This window comes from Mastomys coucha, unplaced genomic scaffold (genome assembly GCF_008632895.1).
Source record: "Mastomys coucha isolate ucsf_1 unplaced genomic scaffold, UCSF_Mcou_1 pScaffold6, whole genome shotgun sequence".
NCBI lineage: Eukaryota > Metazoa > Chordata > Mammalia > Rodentia > Muridae > Mastomys > Mastomys coucha.
Genome location: NW_022196912.1, coordinates 103,824,069 through 103,842,751, shown reverse-complemented (window position 1 = coordinate 103,842,751; position 18,683 = coordinate 103,824,069). Strand labels below are relative to the sequence as shown.

Here is an 18,683-nt window from a genome sequence, read left to right as displayed (position 1 = left end):
CGCCTGCCTCTGCCTCCCAAGTGCTGGGATTAAAGGCGTGCGCCACCACCGCCCGGCTGAGAACCACTGTCTTAGAAGGTCTTTCTCACAGTTGCATTTATCCCCTGATTCACTTAATCCTTACACAATATCACTCCTCAGAGAAGCCTGTCCAGGATTTGCCCTTACCATGCTCTTCTCTGCCCACAATATTTGTCTACTTGGTTATAAATTCAAGTCAACCTCATAGGTTTCTTTCATTCAAGTCAAACCTCATAGGCTCAGAATGTGGCCTGTGTTCTTTCTCCTGAATCCCCAGTATACTAGATATGGAGTAGTTCAAACTATTTAAAGATGTACAGATAATTCCTATAGGTCCCAAGAATGTATTCTGTCAAAAAAAAACAAAACAAAACAAAAACAAAACAAAACAAAAACCTCCAATGAGTGTCAATCTCTAGGGTGATATTATATCATCCAGGAAGCAAATAAACAGAAAACAGATGCTTGTCCAGTATCCATCTCATATGTCAGAGCCTCCTGTTCCCTCCATCAGCTGCAGTGCTTAGCAGGAAAGGTGCCCAGGACTATCCACCAATCTTCCCTATGAATTCTTGGCAGAGACCACATTCTCTCTCCTCTCCAAGTAGACTTTATGCAGTTAACACTGGCACCAAAGGTCCTTGACCTTCTCCTCCATAACAAATAACCAATTACCTAATCTGAGGTAATGTGGTCTCTGATTAAGGCTAATGAAGACATGGTGGCCGAAGCCCTGTTTGTAACGTGCAGCACTATTAGGGAAGATTAATCACCTTTTAACCAGCACTTCTGTAGTCTGGCTCCAAGCAGCTGGAGAGAGGAGAGGAACATCCATCACTTCATCCAAGCAATACCAAATACTGCTTTGGCCATCCATCAGGGAAGCACTGACCAACTACAGCATGGAATGTAGCCAACAAAACTGCAAGGGAGTTAGGCTAAATAAGGGGAGACACATGAAGTCAGGGTATGGAACAGAGTGCAGTATTGGAACATTATGGAATGAAGCATCACTCCTACAATCAAATGTCGGTCCAAAACCATGGCACTAGGCATCTTGCTTCTGCCCTACTAGTGGTGGACCATTCCTAATTGGGTATATGTTCTTAGAAGAAAGACACAGTGTGTATTATAGCTGCTGCTTTGGAAATGTAACATGCTTAGAAAATGTATCATGAATAAGTGATACATCAGGAAGCATTTACATTCCTATTCTCACACAAAGTGTTGCATCAGCTCATATTTATTCTTCAGCAGGAGTCTTTTCTTTTTTTTTTTTAATTAGATATTTTCTTTATTTACATGTCATATGATTTCTTCTTTCCCAGTTTCCCCTCAAAAAAAAAAAAACAAAAAAAAACAAGAACAAACCCCTGTTGCTTCCCCCATCCCCCTGCTTGCCACCCCACCCTCTCCCACTTATTGGAAATAAACATGAAAAACAACTGCAAATTGATTGCCCTTCTTTCTAAATCCCTGAGATAATGACACTTACCCAAAATAGGTAAGACTTGACATATGCAAGAATGACACCAATATTGGAGTTTAAGTTCTCCATTAAAAAGGTCCCCAAATTATAAACATCAACAAATACACATAGCACAGATTTTATATAATTATAAGTCTATGTCCTCAACACCTGTTGCCCAAACATACAAGGAACAAAGAACAGCTGCAGACCAGGCACCTCTATTGCTCTACTGGGATAGTTGTACTCTTACAGTTCTATGGCCCCTGAATTTAAAATCATACATCTCTGTAAAGAAGTAGAATGACATCAATGACCTTTATACCCTGGTAGATGACATCATCATCAATCAATATACTTTTCACTCAGTACATGCCACAGACTCAGAGATTCAAGTACATGGACGATCATTTTGAAAATAAACTCCCTTATGGGCTTCTATTGTGTGATGCAGCTTAGGCTAATTTCCTAATTTCATAGAAGCTTGTATTTCTGAATTAAGAGCCCATTGTTGGTGCCACTTCTTGTGGTGCTTATCACATCCAATCTAGTATTAGAGCAAATTGCATACTCCTATCCTCTCCACTAGATTGTACACCCTTGAAGTATGGTCTGAAAATCATACTCATCCATAGATCCCCTGAAGAGCCTCGCACTTTGCAAGTGAATAGAGGTACTTAATAAACATCACTAGAATTGGATATTTTTGAAGAGACCATACATCAATGAAGTAAAATGAAATTAATTTTAATTGAAGCTTATTAGAATGCACTGTTTCCTTCTCCCACTGTACAGGAAATTCAAGGCAGTGTGAGCTGAAGAGACCATCTTCAGCATCAAAATTAAAGAGCATTGTTCTTCAGCCTTTGGGTGTAGCTAGGTGAAGTAGTGAGTGTACAGACAGGAAAAGAATGCATTTATAATCAGTGACCCTGAGCAAATTCCTTACTAGGGCTGAACATTGGTTTTCCCATCTGTCAACTTACAGAATGAGTATGGGGATTTTCCATGGCTAGTATATATGGTAAGCTTCCAGCATGGTCACTGGATCACCATCAGCATTTATCTATAAAAACTGCAAACACACCCTGGGGTAAAAATTGGGCTCCACTGTGTTATGACCTGAATCTAAACCTCATTTTATTAAATAATGCTGGGAGGGCCGCATATCGCTAACTAAACGTTTTAGTGTTCAAGACTCTCAGAGGATTGAGGGGAAACTAGAGTGCTCACCGACATCTTCACAAGGGTTATGAGTTGACAAGGATGTAGATTTGGTTGTACTCTCCACTGTGTGTGTGTGTGTGTGTGTGTGTGTGTGTGTGTGTGTGTATGCACATGTATGCAGCATGGTATATAATGTGTGCCTAGGTGAAATGTATCCTTTCAAAGCAGGTGAGTTCATTAATGACCTTACTTAGAGAAACCCACTATACAAAAAATGGGGTGCCAGGCTGTCAATATGCCAGTGCCCTATACACTAAACGGAATGAATGGCTTGCTTCACCCATGATCAGAAAGAATATTTTGTTGATTTATTAAATGTTCTTTAATGGACTTCCTCCTTATTAGCATAAGTCAAAACCCTACCCCTCCTCTAAATCTCACCAACGTGCTCATTCCCTCTTAGTAGAAAACTGTCATGAATATCATGAAGAACCTTGATGTCCTGAATAGCCTTACTCAATCTTGTCATCCTTCTACCCTTGTTTCTATCAGCCCCTATCCCCTTTCTAGCCAGGTTCTATTAGTCCTGTCTCTTCCAAACATTTAACTTCTATCTTTACCCCCTGCTTACTGCATAATGGTTTTAGATAAACTACAATCTTCAACCTAAGTCTTCCTCTGGCTTCAGTCCAGTCTTGCTTTCTCTTACAGTCTTTGTCAGGGTTTCCTTGCATCTGGTGTTCAGGCTATTTCCAACATACTTCCTCCTGCTTTGCTACTAAACTGATCTTCTAGGGGGCATAGCTGCCTCGTAGACTTCCAAACTATCCTTGATGTTGAACAATACTTCCTCCCTTCATAAAACTCTACTTCATTGGCTCTGTGCCACTGAGGACCTCTGATACTTCTGCCTTCCCAGCTTCTCTCCTTGTACACATCTCTTCACTCAAATTCTATCAAATGTCTGATCTTCACAGAAGTTTCCCTGCAGCCACGGAATTCATAACCTATTTATTCCTTCCTGCCTTCCACTCCTTCTCTTGTTATAATGTATTGTCAATTTGATAGGCTCTAGAAACACCTGGAAAATGGGTTTATGGGCATGCTCAGAGGTGGGGATTTTCTAGAAAATTGATGTTAGAAGATCTATCTTATCTGTGAGCTAAGGGCCATTCCTGAGGCAGGAGATCCTAAACTGTATGAAGTAGAAAAAGCTAGCTAAGCATGAACTTGTTACTCTGTTTCCTGATTGTGAGTGTAATGTGGCCAGATGCTCCAAGGTTCTATTACCATAACCTTCCAGCCAAGGCCGACTTACCTGTACCTGGAAAATTAAGCTAAACTAAACCCTTTCTACTTTAAGTTGCATTTGTTATTTTGTCATAGAAACAGGAAGAGTCTAAGGCATTTTTCCTCGTAGCATGAACCACTATCTTTCATTATAATGTGTGTGTGTGTGTGTGTGCTTGTGTGTGTGTGTGTGTGTGTGTGTGTGTGTGTGTTTGTGGAGAGAGAGAGAGTGTATGTGTGTTTCTCACACACTAAATTTAAGTAAATTATGTGAGGTTATTTGAAAGGAAACATAATTCTTTAATTTACTTTATAGACAGTGAGATGAGAGGTGTCAATAAGAACAGTTACATTTAATTAAGCCCTTGGTAAATGCCAGCTATTGGAACAAACATTGCATATCTGTGTCCTCTGCCGTCTTCTAGCCCAGAGATTCTATCAAAAGGGCTTATTACCACCTTGAATGAAATCAGGGCAGAGGGGTTAAGTGAACATCACTGAATAACAATGGCAAGCCTTGCATAAAGGCTGGCCCTCCACAGCTCTCTTCCCCACTAAGAGTCAACAAGTAGCTATTAATTGTAATAGGGTTTAACAAAGAAAATATTTTCCAGCTCTCCTAGACAAAGAAAGGATTTAAGGAAGGAGAGAGAGAAAAAAAAAACACATTCCTTGTCCTGACAAATAGGATTTTGATAAGTGGAGAAAAGATGAGAAAACAGATGTCTGATTAGCAGCTATAATTCCTGAGAGCCTGGGTAGGAGTGCTTTGGAGCTTGGAAGCACCTGGTTATTTTCTACCTCTGATTTAGAGAAACCCAAGCTTTCTTCTTAAAATGACAATGCATTTATTCTCTTAGGGGCACATACAGAGATCATGGTGATAATTTAGAATAAAAGTCTCCCTGAGTCTGTTTACTACATATTCATTCCACATGCATTTATCAGAGACTTACTCCGTAAAACAGAATAAAAAATAAGAAGACTGATAAAATACTGTCCAGAGGTTTAGTGTGAAAATATCATAGCAGTGACATGTTATCTTTTCGACAAAGTGAGGGATATCAGAAAATAGAGTGTCATACCCATCCAACCCAGGGAGAGAAGAGACTGTGCAGAGACAGGGAAAGCAGGAACATGAAGAAAATCAACTTCTCCAACCCATGTTTCCTCATGTTCTACTTGCTTTTTATGTATTACCTAGATTTTTCTTTCTAGCAAACATTTTTACTATGAGAAAGATCTACTTTGTGGTCATCTAAGGTTGCCTTTTGCTAGTGAGAATTCCGATTGCTTCTTTGTCATAGGAGTTGGTAATGTGTGACACCAGACCAGCATCAGCATATACTCATGGAAAACATGCACCAACATGCTTCTGTGAGGAGGAAACTTGAGTTGCTCTTCATTTTCCTTGCAGGTCATCATTTTGACTAAGTCAGAGTCAGTCAGATCCCCAATCAGCAGATAGAGGAAAGGGGTTCTCAGTAGATTAATCTTTTCACTTAAACATTGATGTTGGCCAATGCTCAGTTTCTTTTTCCTCTCTAAGACTATAACTTGGTGGGATTTTTCCCTCTCTGAACTGTTCAATTGGACTTTTGATTCTTCTACCAATGGGCCTCAGTGAATGAATGTAACCAGCTTCCCTGTCTTTGTTCACATTGTCCAATTCCCTGTGATAATCCAAACCAACCAATTGAAAAAAAAAAAAAAAAAGCAAACCCATCAAATCTCCAAACATGTAAGAGCCCTGCAACTAATGTAAACTCAGGCACTGGCTCCAGATCCCCTACCCATCATGTGGAGTCTGTCTTTTTGTCTGCTCTGCTGTCTCTGTGTGTGTGTGTGTGCATGTGTTTTTGCTTTTGATAAAATCCGGATGTGTGCTGAGAACTTGTTCTTCCTACCTTTTCAGTCCTTAAATTGATGATGAAAAATAATCTGCCCCAGAAATCCTAGGCAACAATACCTTGATTTTGTCAATTTAATTCCCAAAGCTTTAGCTTACTCTCCACAGAGAGCATGACAACTGAGTTTTCCTCATTTCATGTATAGAAAAGGACATCTAAGCTACACCAAACATCCAGAGCTCCAGTCTCTGTTATAATACTGATGTTAGGATACTAGGATAAAATTTATCCTAAAAGTATGTGACCCTTCTGATCCAAGGTGACTCTTCCCAGCTGGCCACATATTATATACTTCAGTAACTCCTAAGACTGAAATCCTGCATTAAGACTAACAGAGCCAGAGCTTTGAGTTCAGATCCAACTAATAGAGAACAGTGGTTTATAGAGGAAGCATGAGATAGCAAATTTATGATGGAGAGTTGGACTAGGCAGCATTAATCTCTTCAAAGTTGGCAGGGCTATGTGCATGGAGACATGATCACGTCTTGTAGAGCAGAAATCTGCTTGCTCTTCAAACACAGGTCACATTTGTAAACTATGGTTTTGTAACTAAATGTGAGAACTGCAAAAATGAGACCATTGTAAAGATTCTGAATGTGCAATGACTGAAACTTAGTTAAAAGTCAAATACATGATAAGCCTGAGGTGTTTTTATTGAAGTCAGTCCATGTTGTATTGTAATTTTACTATACCCTGGCACTTTATGTGTGCTCTATAGTGAGTGCTCCATCATGTCACATGATACCAATGAACCTGGTCAATGGTTTTAACATACCATGACCAGGATGCACAACTATTGTTATGAACTACAATGCCTTTACTACTCATATGAAGGTTCTGCTTTTTCAGAAACTATGGCTTAAGTACATGTGTGGAGAAATGTTAATATGTTCACAAAAGCATTCTTTGTGATGTAAGTACCAAATGCTTGTCTCTTTTAATATAAATAATTAAATCTTGGCTGAATTTTTGATTCTTTATATTAAAAGAGACAAGCATATGAATCTCATTAGTGTATAAATTTGCTTTCCTTTTTAATAAATGACAAATTACATGTTTATCAAATAAATAAATTGTGTACTAATTTTATGTGCTTATTTACAAAAAAAATGTATAAGAATTTCCCAGGTGAAAGGGCTATGTGTGGGCTGAGGACACTCTTCCAAAATGTGAATGAGAACATCATATGCTGGTACAAATCGAGAATCTCACATATGTTGGGAGATGAAATATTTCAGTCTATGACTTCAAGATTAACTTGGGCAATGGAGGAAGAAGCAAAATACAGAGAGGAGAGATCTACCCATCTGAGGTAGAACCATTAGTTCTTCCCTATATTTCCAAAGGTTCAAGGAGATAGACACTCCATTCACTCTAAAAACACCTGAAGGCCATTGTTCTAAAAGCTAGGTTGATTACAAGAAGGGAGACAGCTGGCATGTCTCTTACAGCGTTTATATCTGCCCATGAACTTTTCCCTAGTTCTCTAGTCCAAATTGGCTTCTAAGCTTGCCCTGTCATTTCCTCAATGGCTTTGCTGTTTATCTCCAGGCTTACAGCATTGTCCTTTCTGTTCACAGAAAGTCTTAGCTGCAGTGGGAGGGACTGGAGAGTAAGAAAAATGGTTCCTAATTATAGAAAGTTTAAATTGTTTGCCCAGGGTCATTCAGGTATGCCTTAGCAGAGTTCAGCAAGCCCAAATCCCCTAGATGAGGTCAAATCCTTTAGCTGAATGAACAGAGAGCACCTTGAACCTCTCCTTTCACAACATTCATCACTCTTGTAGCTATTTATTTAGTTCCTGTGTTCAGCACACTGTTGTAGACTCTTACAGCTAAGGCAAGGTCTAGCATTTTCATTGTGCCAGTCCCTGCATCTAGCACATACTTGGTATAAGGGACTTAGATAAAATTTTGGTTGTATTTATGTAAAAATTTAACCCGGGGCTGGAACATGACTGTAAAGGGCTTTCCACACAATCATAAGGACCTGAGTTTGAATTCCCAAAACCCATATTAAAAAGCCAGGCATTGGGGCCTGGAGAGATGGCTCAGTGGTTAAGAGTAGTGGCTGCTCTTCCAGAAGTCCTGAGTTCAATTCCCAGCAACCATGTGGTGGCTTACAGACATCTGTAATGGGCTCCCATGCCCTCTTCTGGTGTGCCTGAAGATAGCTACAGGGTACTCATGTACACATAAAATAAATAACTAGATCTTTTAAAAAAATCAGGAATTGCAGTAAGTTTAACCCTAACCTGGGAGAACAAAGACAATTGTGTCCCTGAAGCACATTAACCATTCTATTTAGCCAAACCAATGAGCTTTAGCTTCAGTGAGGCACTCAAAAATTAAAGGTAGAAAGTGAATTAGAAAAGTCACCCAGTGTTGACCTTGGGCTACCACAAATTTTACCTCCATTCACACATTCATACACCCTACATACACACAACAGCAATGTGACATACACATAAATAATGCATACATGATACATACATGATATAAATAATAATAAGTTTTAAAAATTAAGTTTGGCGAGGTAGGGATTTAGCTCATAGGGAAAGCATTTGCCTAGGGACCACAAGGTTCCAAGGTTGGTCCCTAGCTCAAAATGAAGAAAGAAAAGATGAAGTTACAAAGCAAACAGAAACAAAACAAAACAACAAGCAACAACAAAAAGAATGAAAGAAAGAGAGAGAGAGAGAGAGAGAGAGAGAAAGAAAGAGAGAGAGAGAGGAGGAAGAGGAGGAGGAGGAGGAAGGAACCTTGCTGTCCACTTTAAATGGTTTCTTAAATCTAAAACAATGTACAATGGTGATTGTTTTGAGCATGCAAAGAAGCCAAGGTTGGAGGCAGCCTTCATATGAATGGAAGCTCCTAAACCAAAATAGAGGTGTGCTAGGTGCATAGTGTATCAGTGTGATCTTACAACTCCCTTGTGGGTAACAATACAAAGATTTCTTCCCAGAACACAAAGTTGCTTATGTTCACATCCTGCCACATGCCACCAAGATATCAGGGTTGTGACAGCTTCACAGGAAAGAAAGGTTACCAGAGAGAGGTGTAAGTGAGGAAAGGTGAGACACTTGATCTAGAAAGGCACTAACTGCCAAGAGGGCCACTCTTCAGACCCAGCTCTGAACACGGGGTAGTCTCTTGAAAGCTGCCCTGAAGAGGACAGAGCAGAAGGCAAATGAGATTGAGGAGAGAGCAACCGCCTGTAGTAGTGAGTAAGAAAATGTAGAGACAATACAGTACTTGCACGCACCCAGAGATCACTGAGGACATGTTTGATTCCAATCAAATGTCATCCATCAGTGCTCTCTTGCTGTATGAAAAGCTGCTCTGAAGCCCGTGTGACAGGGCCTGTCACACCCCTCTAAGTAGATAGCAGAACCTAAGTCAAAATTCCAAATGCCATTCTTAGAATAATCAAGACTTTGGTCTAGATATTTAAAACGCAGTGGGTAGGCCTTTGAAAGAAAAGGAGGGAAATACCTCTTGGGACTTTGTTTTCTTTGCTATAAGCTCACAATTCCAAATATCCTTAAAGACCTTAAGACAGAAGTAGCCTGGGATTGAGAAGGAACCTAGTAGGAATCCTACAAGGGAGGATCAAAACTGACTCAATGTTGCTTATCCAGCTGAAGCTGCAGGACTAAGAACAACCTTTGTTGCCTAGACCTGAGTGAGAGCAATGGGCAGAAAAGCAGTGTTTCTTAAAGCTGGGACTCCAGAGATGATCTAGAGAGCCAAGAGCCCTTTGCATGTGGATATAGCCACTTTGCAGCTCACTCCAGAGACTGAGAGCTTGGAGCATCCTCCATCTGACTCAGCGCATCCTCACTCCAGACCCTGTGGAGAAATTCATGATTCAATGACCCATAAGCATTTTAACTGTTATAAACCACAGGAGGGCAAGGAAAAATTTGCTTTCCATGCTGGCTTTAGTGCCAATCATAATACCACAGTAGGGACTTTATAAGTGTTTGATGAACAACTTAATACATACACTTGATATTTCTGATTGTTATCAGTAAATGCAATTGTTATGAATCATTACATCTGTTTTATTACATCTTATGCATTTCTCATGTGTGCATGTATCATTTACAGGTGACATGCCATGCATGTGGAGGTCAGAGAGAAGCTTATAAGAGCAGGTTCTCTCCTTGCATCACATAAATGTCAAGGATTGAACTCAGGTCTTCAGGCTTGCTGGCAAGTGTCTTTAACCCTAAGCCATCTTTTCAGCCCTTATGAATATATAAAAAGCACCATTACCTTAGGCCTACATAGATCATTTAATGGGATCACTTACAGACTACCTAAGACTTGATAGATAGTCAAATAGAATTGGTCAGTAAAATTGGATAAATTCTGTAACTCCTAAATAATTAAGGTACTGGAAAACTGCATTTAATGGAAGTTCTGATTTAGCATTTCCTAATGGGCATGGCAGTTGGAAGTATCTAATGTGAATAGGAAGAGGAAGGCAGTCAGCATCTCAGAGACAAAGCTTCTTCAGGAAAAGTTGATGATCCCTTGCAGAACAGTGCTACCCACAGACAGTGAAGTGGCTTCTGCTCTTAGCAGGTACTGAGTACCAACATCATGAGAGTAGCTTTGGTATACAGAGAATCAAGCATAAAACAGAAAGGTTTGCTTTAAACCCTGCCTCTGTAACAAGTACAGGAAACCACAGCCAGACCCAAAGGAAAACCATGAACTAGCCAATGGCTACAATCTTAGATGACTTGTGTAAGCCATTATAATACACCCATATAATGCAGATTATTTTTAACTGTCTACAAAATAGCATTTGAACTTGGGAATTTATAAGTACTGATGGACTTAACAAGAGTCCAGGAACCCTTTCTGACTTGTAGGACATTTGACTCTGGGTCTTATTGAGTGAATTTTATACCTTTAAACCTGAAAAATTAATTAGTAGAGTTCTTACTGCTAATTACTCCTCCCTAACACAGACACATACATTCTCTGTCTCTCTCTGTCTCTGTCTCTGTCTCTGTCTCTCTCTCCTTCACACATATACACACATACACACATACACATATTCTCTCTCACCATACACACACACACACACACCTATTCTCTCTCTCACCACACACATACACACAGACACACAGATACATATATTCTCTCTCTTTCACATACACATACATTCTCTCTCACACACACATACAGACAAACATTCTCTCTTTCTCTCCCTCACACACACACACACACACACACACACATACACACACACGAAGAAGCTTGCTTAGCAGAGGTGAAATGAGCATGCTCAGAACCTTTCCAAGGCCTCTCTGTTTGTAATCCAGAAGAAATAGTGAGGATAGCAAGCAACCCTTAAATAATTAAGTCAAGGAGCTTGCAAAATCAATTTTTTAATAGGTTAGAAAGTTCCAGAATGAGAGTCAAGCTCTAAAATCACCTTGAAGCTTAGGAAGCTGTGACACAAGCCACAGAATCCTGAAGTCTAGCTGCTTTCTAGGGTACTATTACACCTTCTAGAAAACGGTGATGAATGTATAGGATTATATAACGAGTGTGTGAGCTTTTTCTTTAAAGTCTCACCTATAAATTTCAGAAAACAGCTCATATTAAACTTATACTCCACCTCCTTAATTCTGGACCCTACCTACTTCTCAGATTTCTAGCTCCATCCCATGTGAACATCATCATGGTCCAAACCACTGAATTCTCCAAACACCTATGCTCGGATTAGTTAGTACCTGTGTCTCTTCTTTCTTGTGCAGGCTACTTGTTCTTCTAGACTGTCTTCTTAGCTACCCTACTTTGATTTACTGTCCCTTCAATGTCTCCCTGACTATTTCACTGCCTTCTAACAGCCGTGTACACGGTTATGTATAATTCCATCTCTTAACGGTTCCCATCAAGACAGACTGGGGAACCCATCACCCTCTAGGCATTGGACACTTTTAAAGCAGTGTTAAGACTCTACTAGAATCTGCTAAAAGTCACCAATAATGTTAATGGTAAGTTAAGTTATTTATATTTTAAGTTCTCTCTCTGTGAAGATTCTGCCATTTTCTTGTTTATAAAACAAAAACATCAGAGATGGAGCAGTCCTAGATGTTCTTGCTGTGTGACACTCCTTGAGCAAAAGCAGTCAGTCACACAGGCAGCTGCACCACCCTGATACCAGCCCCAGTGGTCGCAAATGTCTTTAGATAGCCATATAAAAAAGAATTACTTAATTGTCCTGGCTCTTGCAGGCATATCACCAGGCAGCCAAAGAGTGCTTGAAGCAGTTTACACCAGATGTTTTACAATAATAAGCCATAGATGAACTGCATCTACCTTGGCAAGAGGGGATATACTTCCCCTGAGGTGGCAAGTTCAGGACTGGCCCAAAACATAAGACTTAATGACTGTGAATGATATTCCATGCAAGACTACAATTGTCCAAACAAATACTCGTAAATGATCAAGACATCCACGTTTCAAAGTATATAAGCTCACTCCGGGCATCTGCTGGGAGCCACTTTTGCTTCACAGCTTCCTCTGATGGTACAGTATGAGGAATAAAGCAGTGCAGGCTAAGTTGGAAATGTGTAGAAGGATGCAGCAGAGAAGAGTAGGGAGTCCTGGGAAGGCAACAGCAGCAGTGTGAACAGCTTGAGAGAGCTTAAGTGCCCAGCTCACGGGGCAGGGGACCCTACTCTAGGGCAGCACACTGATCTTTGGGCTCAAAAACAAACTGAATCTTCTGGGTGGGGCTGTGTGCAGTAGCATCTGGTACCTTGAGAGTGGAATGAATACCTATTATAGTCAACAGCTTGATTCCCTCTGGGACCCTGATGTGACATGAATCTTGTGTGCATTACCTACTGGCTTGACAGCTGAAAATCCACACTACCTGGAATCACCGGTGCCCACACAGCTTCAGCTTCTCAGTGATGGGCTTGCAAACAGCCCAACATATGTTCCTGGCTTCCAGGCACAGACAGATCTACAAAAGCTTATATACTAATGGGGTCCAGTTACATTGGATTCAGTCCCAGTGGCTCTCATTGTGTTTCCTGTACCTGGTGCTGAATTCTTTGAACAGCCTTGTTTGAGAACAGCATCCAGCTGCCCAGCTCTAGACCTGAGGGCAAAGAACCAACAATCATCATTTCAGTACTAAATAAATGTGGCAAAGGCCTTAGTGTGTTTGTCTGAAAGCTAAGGGGAAAGCTACCTTAGAGCCCCAGACCCATCACTGGGAGCACCTTCAGGCCTGGATCCAATGAGCAAATGCCAGAGTGGTGCCACAGTCATATAAACTGCCAGAAACCACCTAGTGATCTTGTGCAGGGATTCAAAGTACCCAGGATCCTGACACAGACAGTAAGAAAAGCTTGGGCCTGAATAATCCCAGCTATGCCCAGTAAAATGTCATCCTAAGAGAAAGCATGCATTCCAAGTCACACTAGCTAGAGCCACTGGTAACTGAAGAAGCAGCTTCGAGGGAGGGAGCCCTCATGTTAAGAGCAAGGAAAGTGAAGGTAGAGCTGGCATTTTTTACAAAGATGACAAAAGAGTAGAGAGCTGGCAAATGGTTCCAAGGTGCCAGAGAAGGGACACACAGACATGGAAGCCAGCAAACATTCAGATTGCTAACATCTCTTGGTCTATAGCCCCAGGCTAAGAGTGAGAATGGGGTGTTGCAAGAGGTCAAGGGGTCATGATGAATAGAATATTAGATGTGTCTTGTACATCTGTATCTACTTGCCTACTGCCCCTGCTATCTGATGTCAAATACTGAGGGCCACAATAGCTTCTATAGATGAGTATTTGAATAGCTTCTTACCTACCTGTAATTTATATTCATAAATACCCAACCCACTGGCAAGTTAGATCCCTGGAGTTAGAACTCTTGGGGATGGAATATATCTCTCATTTCTGTTTCCCTACTGCTCAGAATCTTGCTTAGTATATAGTAATATTCAGAGAGAAACTTCTTGCTTTGGAGAAATTCAAGGGAATTACAGCGCCATGCCCTTGCCTTTTCTGTCTTCATTGATATCAGACTTTAAGAAAGGAAAGCACATGCTGCATGTATCCTAGGGCAGTCTCAAAAGTGATCTCCCTTCACTATGTCCCTCAAATGACAGACTCAGTTGGATGTGGTTTTAGTCATTTCTTGTTCACGCCACCCATCTTCCACATACTGTCTGAGGAAAGACATTTTTTGTAAGTGCTGCCTGTTGAAATATCTGCTCATCACAGGAACTTACCTGATTCCAAGTATCAATGCTCTTTTCTGAAATAAATGAACATCCTTTATAACAAGGACACTGACAAGAGCATATTGAAAATCTATAAATGTGTTTAATTTTCTTGCTTATAAAGAAGGGTCATGACCAAGAAAAAAGTCACATTGAACATATCCATTGTGTCTTTCTCTTAGTCCTGATTTCTTCTGTTTTTCCCTTGACCAATATGGGTAAAAAGGAGGAAGAAAAAGAAGAAAAAATGAAAGAGAATAAGAATAAATATTATCCATTAAATTGGCCAATGAGTCCATAGTACCCTCTAGTGGTCAAATGGGAAACATTTATTTATTTGTTTGTTTGTTTGTTTATTCATTTATTTATTTATAATGTACACACAAGCTTTCCTTTTTATGCCTAATACACTTTTGGCTTTGCTCACTAGTCTCTTGGTATCTAGTGATGTTACAAATTCTTCTTTTTAAATCTACACTAAAAATGAATTGCAGGCATACAAAGAAAGAACAAACAATTTCTTTTATTAACATCCAAACCTGCTAACACAAACACTGGGGGCCTCTACATAAATAGAGATGTGTGGGTTGGGCACCATCTGTCTATACTCCTGTTTGCCAAATATCTTCTTATAGCACTAGGCATTTCGGTGACCAGAGTGTCTGGCCATCTAGACTATGCCTGGACTCTATCTCATTCCTCTGTGGGAATATGGTTGTAATCCTGGTTTGTATCCTTGCATATGACAAAGTGATATCACAGAGAAAGGGGACTTGTTTCTCATAGGTAAAGCTGGATTGCCACCTCAGCTCCCTGTATCCTAGCTCTGCAACTTTTGGGACTGCTATCCTAAAGATTGTATCCCAATTCTCTTTGTTGAGATAATTGTAATAATCAAATGTGAAAGACTATAAAGAGAATCAAGAGAGAATAGATTAGTCTGCTGTGATCTGAAGTCTTAGAAAAGTTTCCAAAAGTTTTTCTTATAAGTTTTATTTTATTTTTTAGCAAATACATTCTAATTTCTACCCGATTATATTTATATGGTAGAAAAAGAATCATAAAAATAGAACTCCACTGAGGGAAATATGGCTTCCCTCTCTGGAGTTGTGTAAGTCTTTACTCATTTGGCAAACTTCAACAAATAACCTGGAGGATATTATCAGTCTAGGGATTTCTCTCCAATTGGCACTGGATTATCTCCTCTAGGGACAACATGTGTGAAGTGTAGATATGACCAAAATGATGATAAATAGGTGGAAGAATAGTTGGTTAGTTTTATAGTTGCTTTTTAATACAAACAAAAAAATCAAAATCTTTCCCCTCTGAACTAACATAGAAAGAGAAGTGAACATTGCATCCAAATCACTATGTCAAAATCTATAGCTGAAGTACTTCAAAAATTTCATTTTCCTACTCAAATTTAGAGGCAATGTTGAAAAATTAAGCAATCTATTATGACATAGACCTACCTCTCAATTTGAATGGATCACAATAAATGAAATACTAAAGAAAGTAATACTACAAATTCTGAAGGATTAGTAGTTTTCATAGACTTCCTAATACTGAGAATGGTTAGATTATTTTAATCATATGTATCTACCTGAATCTTTAAGAAATATTTGCATTCCAATCATAGGAAGAAAATATCCATTTTCATATTCCTAAAAAGAAAACATAGCAATAGGAATGTTGTATGATCCCATAACATTTGTTGGCCTATATTATTCTCTTGTCAAAGAAGCCTTCATTTAACTCCAGGGCAGAGGAGACTGGACCCACCACAAGCTTGTGTAATAAAGAGACAGATGGTCTCACTGGTCACCTGTCAGCAGAAATTATTCACAGAGGAGAAAATGAGCAACAGAGACTGAATAATTCTTGTGTGTTTTGATTTCATAATATCAAGCCACCCTATCTGTTTATAAGGTGAATTTTAATCAGAGCAGGAAACAAAGTGGGGAGGGAGGATAGAATATTTATTGCAGTCCTCACCAGAGCTGGATGGCATGAAATAGTCTTCCTTGATCATGATGGATGACCCTTCTTCTATAAACTGGAAAATGAATATCTTCTCCATCCAAGCCCCTCTCTATAGACTTCCTAGGGAACAGGAGGGGATCTCTCCTGTCCAAGCCTGACAACTGAATTTAATCATGCGTGTAAGTCCCCATGATAAGCATCCCACATACTCTGAACCACCAGTACCAATGGAAATACTTTAGCTTACAATGTGGATTTCATTAAAGAAAATAAAAATGGGAAGAGGTTAGAGGTGGAATCTGGCTCCTAAATATTTATTTGTTTATAGTTGCATATAATTTGCATGTTACAAATTGCAACATTGATCAAATGAAATAAAATGTTTACACTTACTCTAAAGGCAAAGATGATTTTCTGTAATTTACGTATACTTTACTTTCACATAATTTTAAAATTAAGTTATGACTTTTTAAAAAATAGTATGGCTATTTTAATTTAGGTGACTGGGTGTAACAGATTAGTTTGTAGGAATATTTTTTAATTTCTCAAATAGAAATAATTTTTTCTTAAGACCCCCCAAATATTGAAACACACTTCCTATTGCAGATATCTAAAAATGGTAGGGCTTATTTTCTGAACTTCTAAACAAACTCAGAGACTCTATGCAACCTTGGGTTGTCCTTCTTTAGCCACTTGACAAATCCTCAACTTTCTAAGCCATGGGACCAGAAAATCATAGGATTAACACAGAAGCAAATCATACTTTACCTTATGCCTACCTTCTCAGGGGGGTAGATGACCACAATTTATAAGTTTATCCCTCTTAATCCAATCATCAAACACTTTTTTCTTGCCTTCCGTTGTTCTTTAACAAAAGGGAATGCCAAGGCTTCCTGCTGGGATATAATCCCCTGGATGTAACATAACTGACCTGTATTAGCATCACTCCACCTGAAAGCTTAGCCCAATACAAGTAACTGACAGAAACGATGACCCAGGTCAACTGTGAGTAAAGGGTATAGTAAGGAACTGGATCTTTGTGTTTCATTGTACACAAACTCTCACAAAATTATAAGAATATGGTGCAAGAAAATATAATGCTGATGTCTTGAGAATTCTTACAACCATCTGGAAACAGCAGCCAAAGAAAAGAGGGAAAGGAAGAGGGAGTAGAAAGCAAGAAACCCAAAATGAGTGGACACACCCTTCAAGCTTTTGCTACATTAAATGTGGGGGTCCAGAATTATATAATATTTGCTTAAGGTTAAAATTTTCTTATACTGCAGGAGAGATTATCTACACACTCCAATGGGTCAAAAATCTGTTCCCATAAAGATGAAATAATGTACATATTGCAAAGGGATGCAGGAACTAATAGTATTGAATGCCTCAAGCACTCTAGGTGAGCAGGTATTTGAAGGAAGGGTCCTCTGAGCTCCCTGAAATTTCTCCATGATAATTGCCTGGAGCCCGGCAACAGTAGCAGAACTTAGCTCACCTCAGGGAGAAAAAAATGAACTTGAAATGAACTTTTCTCAGTCACACACAGCAAAGGATATTAAAATTATATTTCAATCAGAGAATTCAAAATTAATTTTGCTAGAAATCGTACAACAAACATTATTTGATACCTCTAAGTCCAACACATGGCTGGAATTTATGTGCTGTCTGAGTAACACAAAAAGATGTTTAGTGCCCATATGCAAATTTCTTTAACTTATAAAATCTATTAATTGTAAATCCAAGCAAATATAAGAGAAAAAAAGGAGTAATAATCAGATCTTAAAATTTATAAATGGAATAGATTTATTGCATTTCAACCATTCTACCGATCCTTTGATTATTAGACTTTACTATCAGTTTTTGTGTGGCTTGATATGTTTTTCAACTTAAAACTAGACCTAAATCTTACAGTGTCAAAATGCCCTTTTGTAATTTGTTCTACTCCCTGTGGAATCCTCCTGTTGCTTTTCCTGCTTTTACTCAATGTTCTCTGAAACTTTCATTCAATCCACTCTTTCAGACACTGAGCCAAGATTTGGCTCTGTCCTGAGCAGGTGAGTGATGTTTCTACAAGGCTTACTCTCTTTGTTCAGCTGCCACTCACATACTGCCAGCAATTCTTCTAAGGCAGTTCTTGATCAACTCATACCCTTGTGCAAAATTGTCCTTTAGTACTTGTGATGGTTAATTTTGTCAACTTGACACAATTTAGAATCACCTAGCAAAAGAGTCTCATTGATGGATTGTCTGGGCTAGATTTGCCTGTAGGCATATCTCTGGGGAACTATCTTGATTGTTTTAGTGAAGATTGAGGGCATAGTCTCTGTGGGTAGCTCCATTCCCTATAAAGGGAATCCTGAGGTGTATAAAAATTAAGAAGGGAAGTCAACCACTAGAAGGTATGCATCAGTTCATTGGTCTATGTTCTTGACTGCTGATGTAAGGTGACTAATTGCTGGCCCGATTTCCCAAGGATGATAGACTGTAACTGAAGCAAATATAGATTGAAATTGTGAACCAGATCAATCTTTTCTCCCTTAAGTTGCTTTTTTGGTGGTATATTATTGCAGCAACATAAGAAAAA

General features: G+C 39.3%; 1 protein-coding gene across 23 annotated transcripts in view; it reads right to left on the bottom strand.

Moving 5' to 3' along the window:
* Nrxn3 (neurexin 3) overlaps positions 1-18,683 on the bottom strand; it is a 1,683,426-nt gene that overhangs the window by 749,848 nt on the left and 914,895 nt on the right. The gene's annotated exons all lie outside the window — the stretch shown is intronic.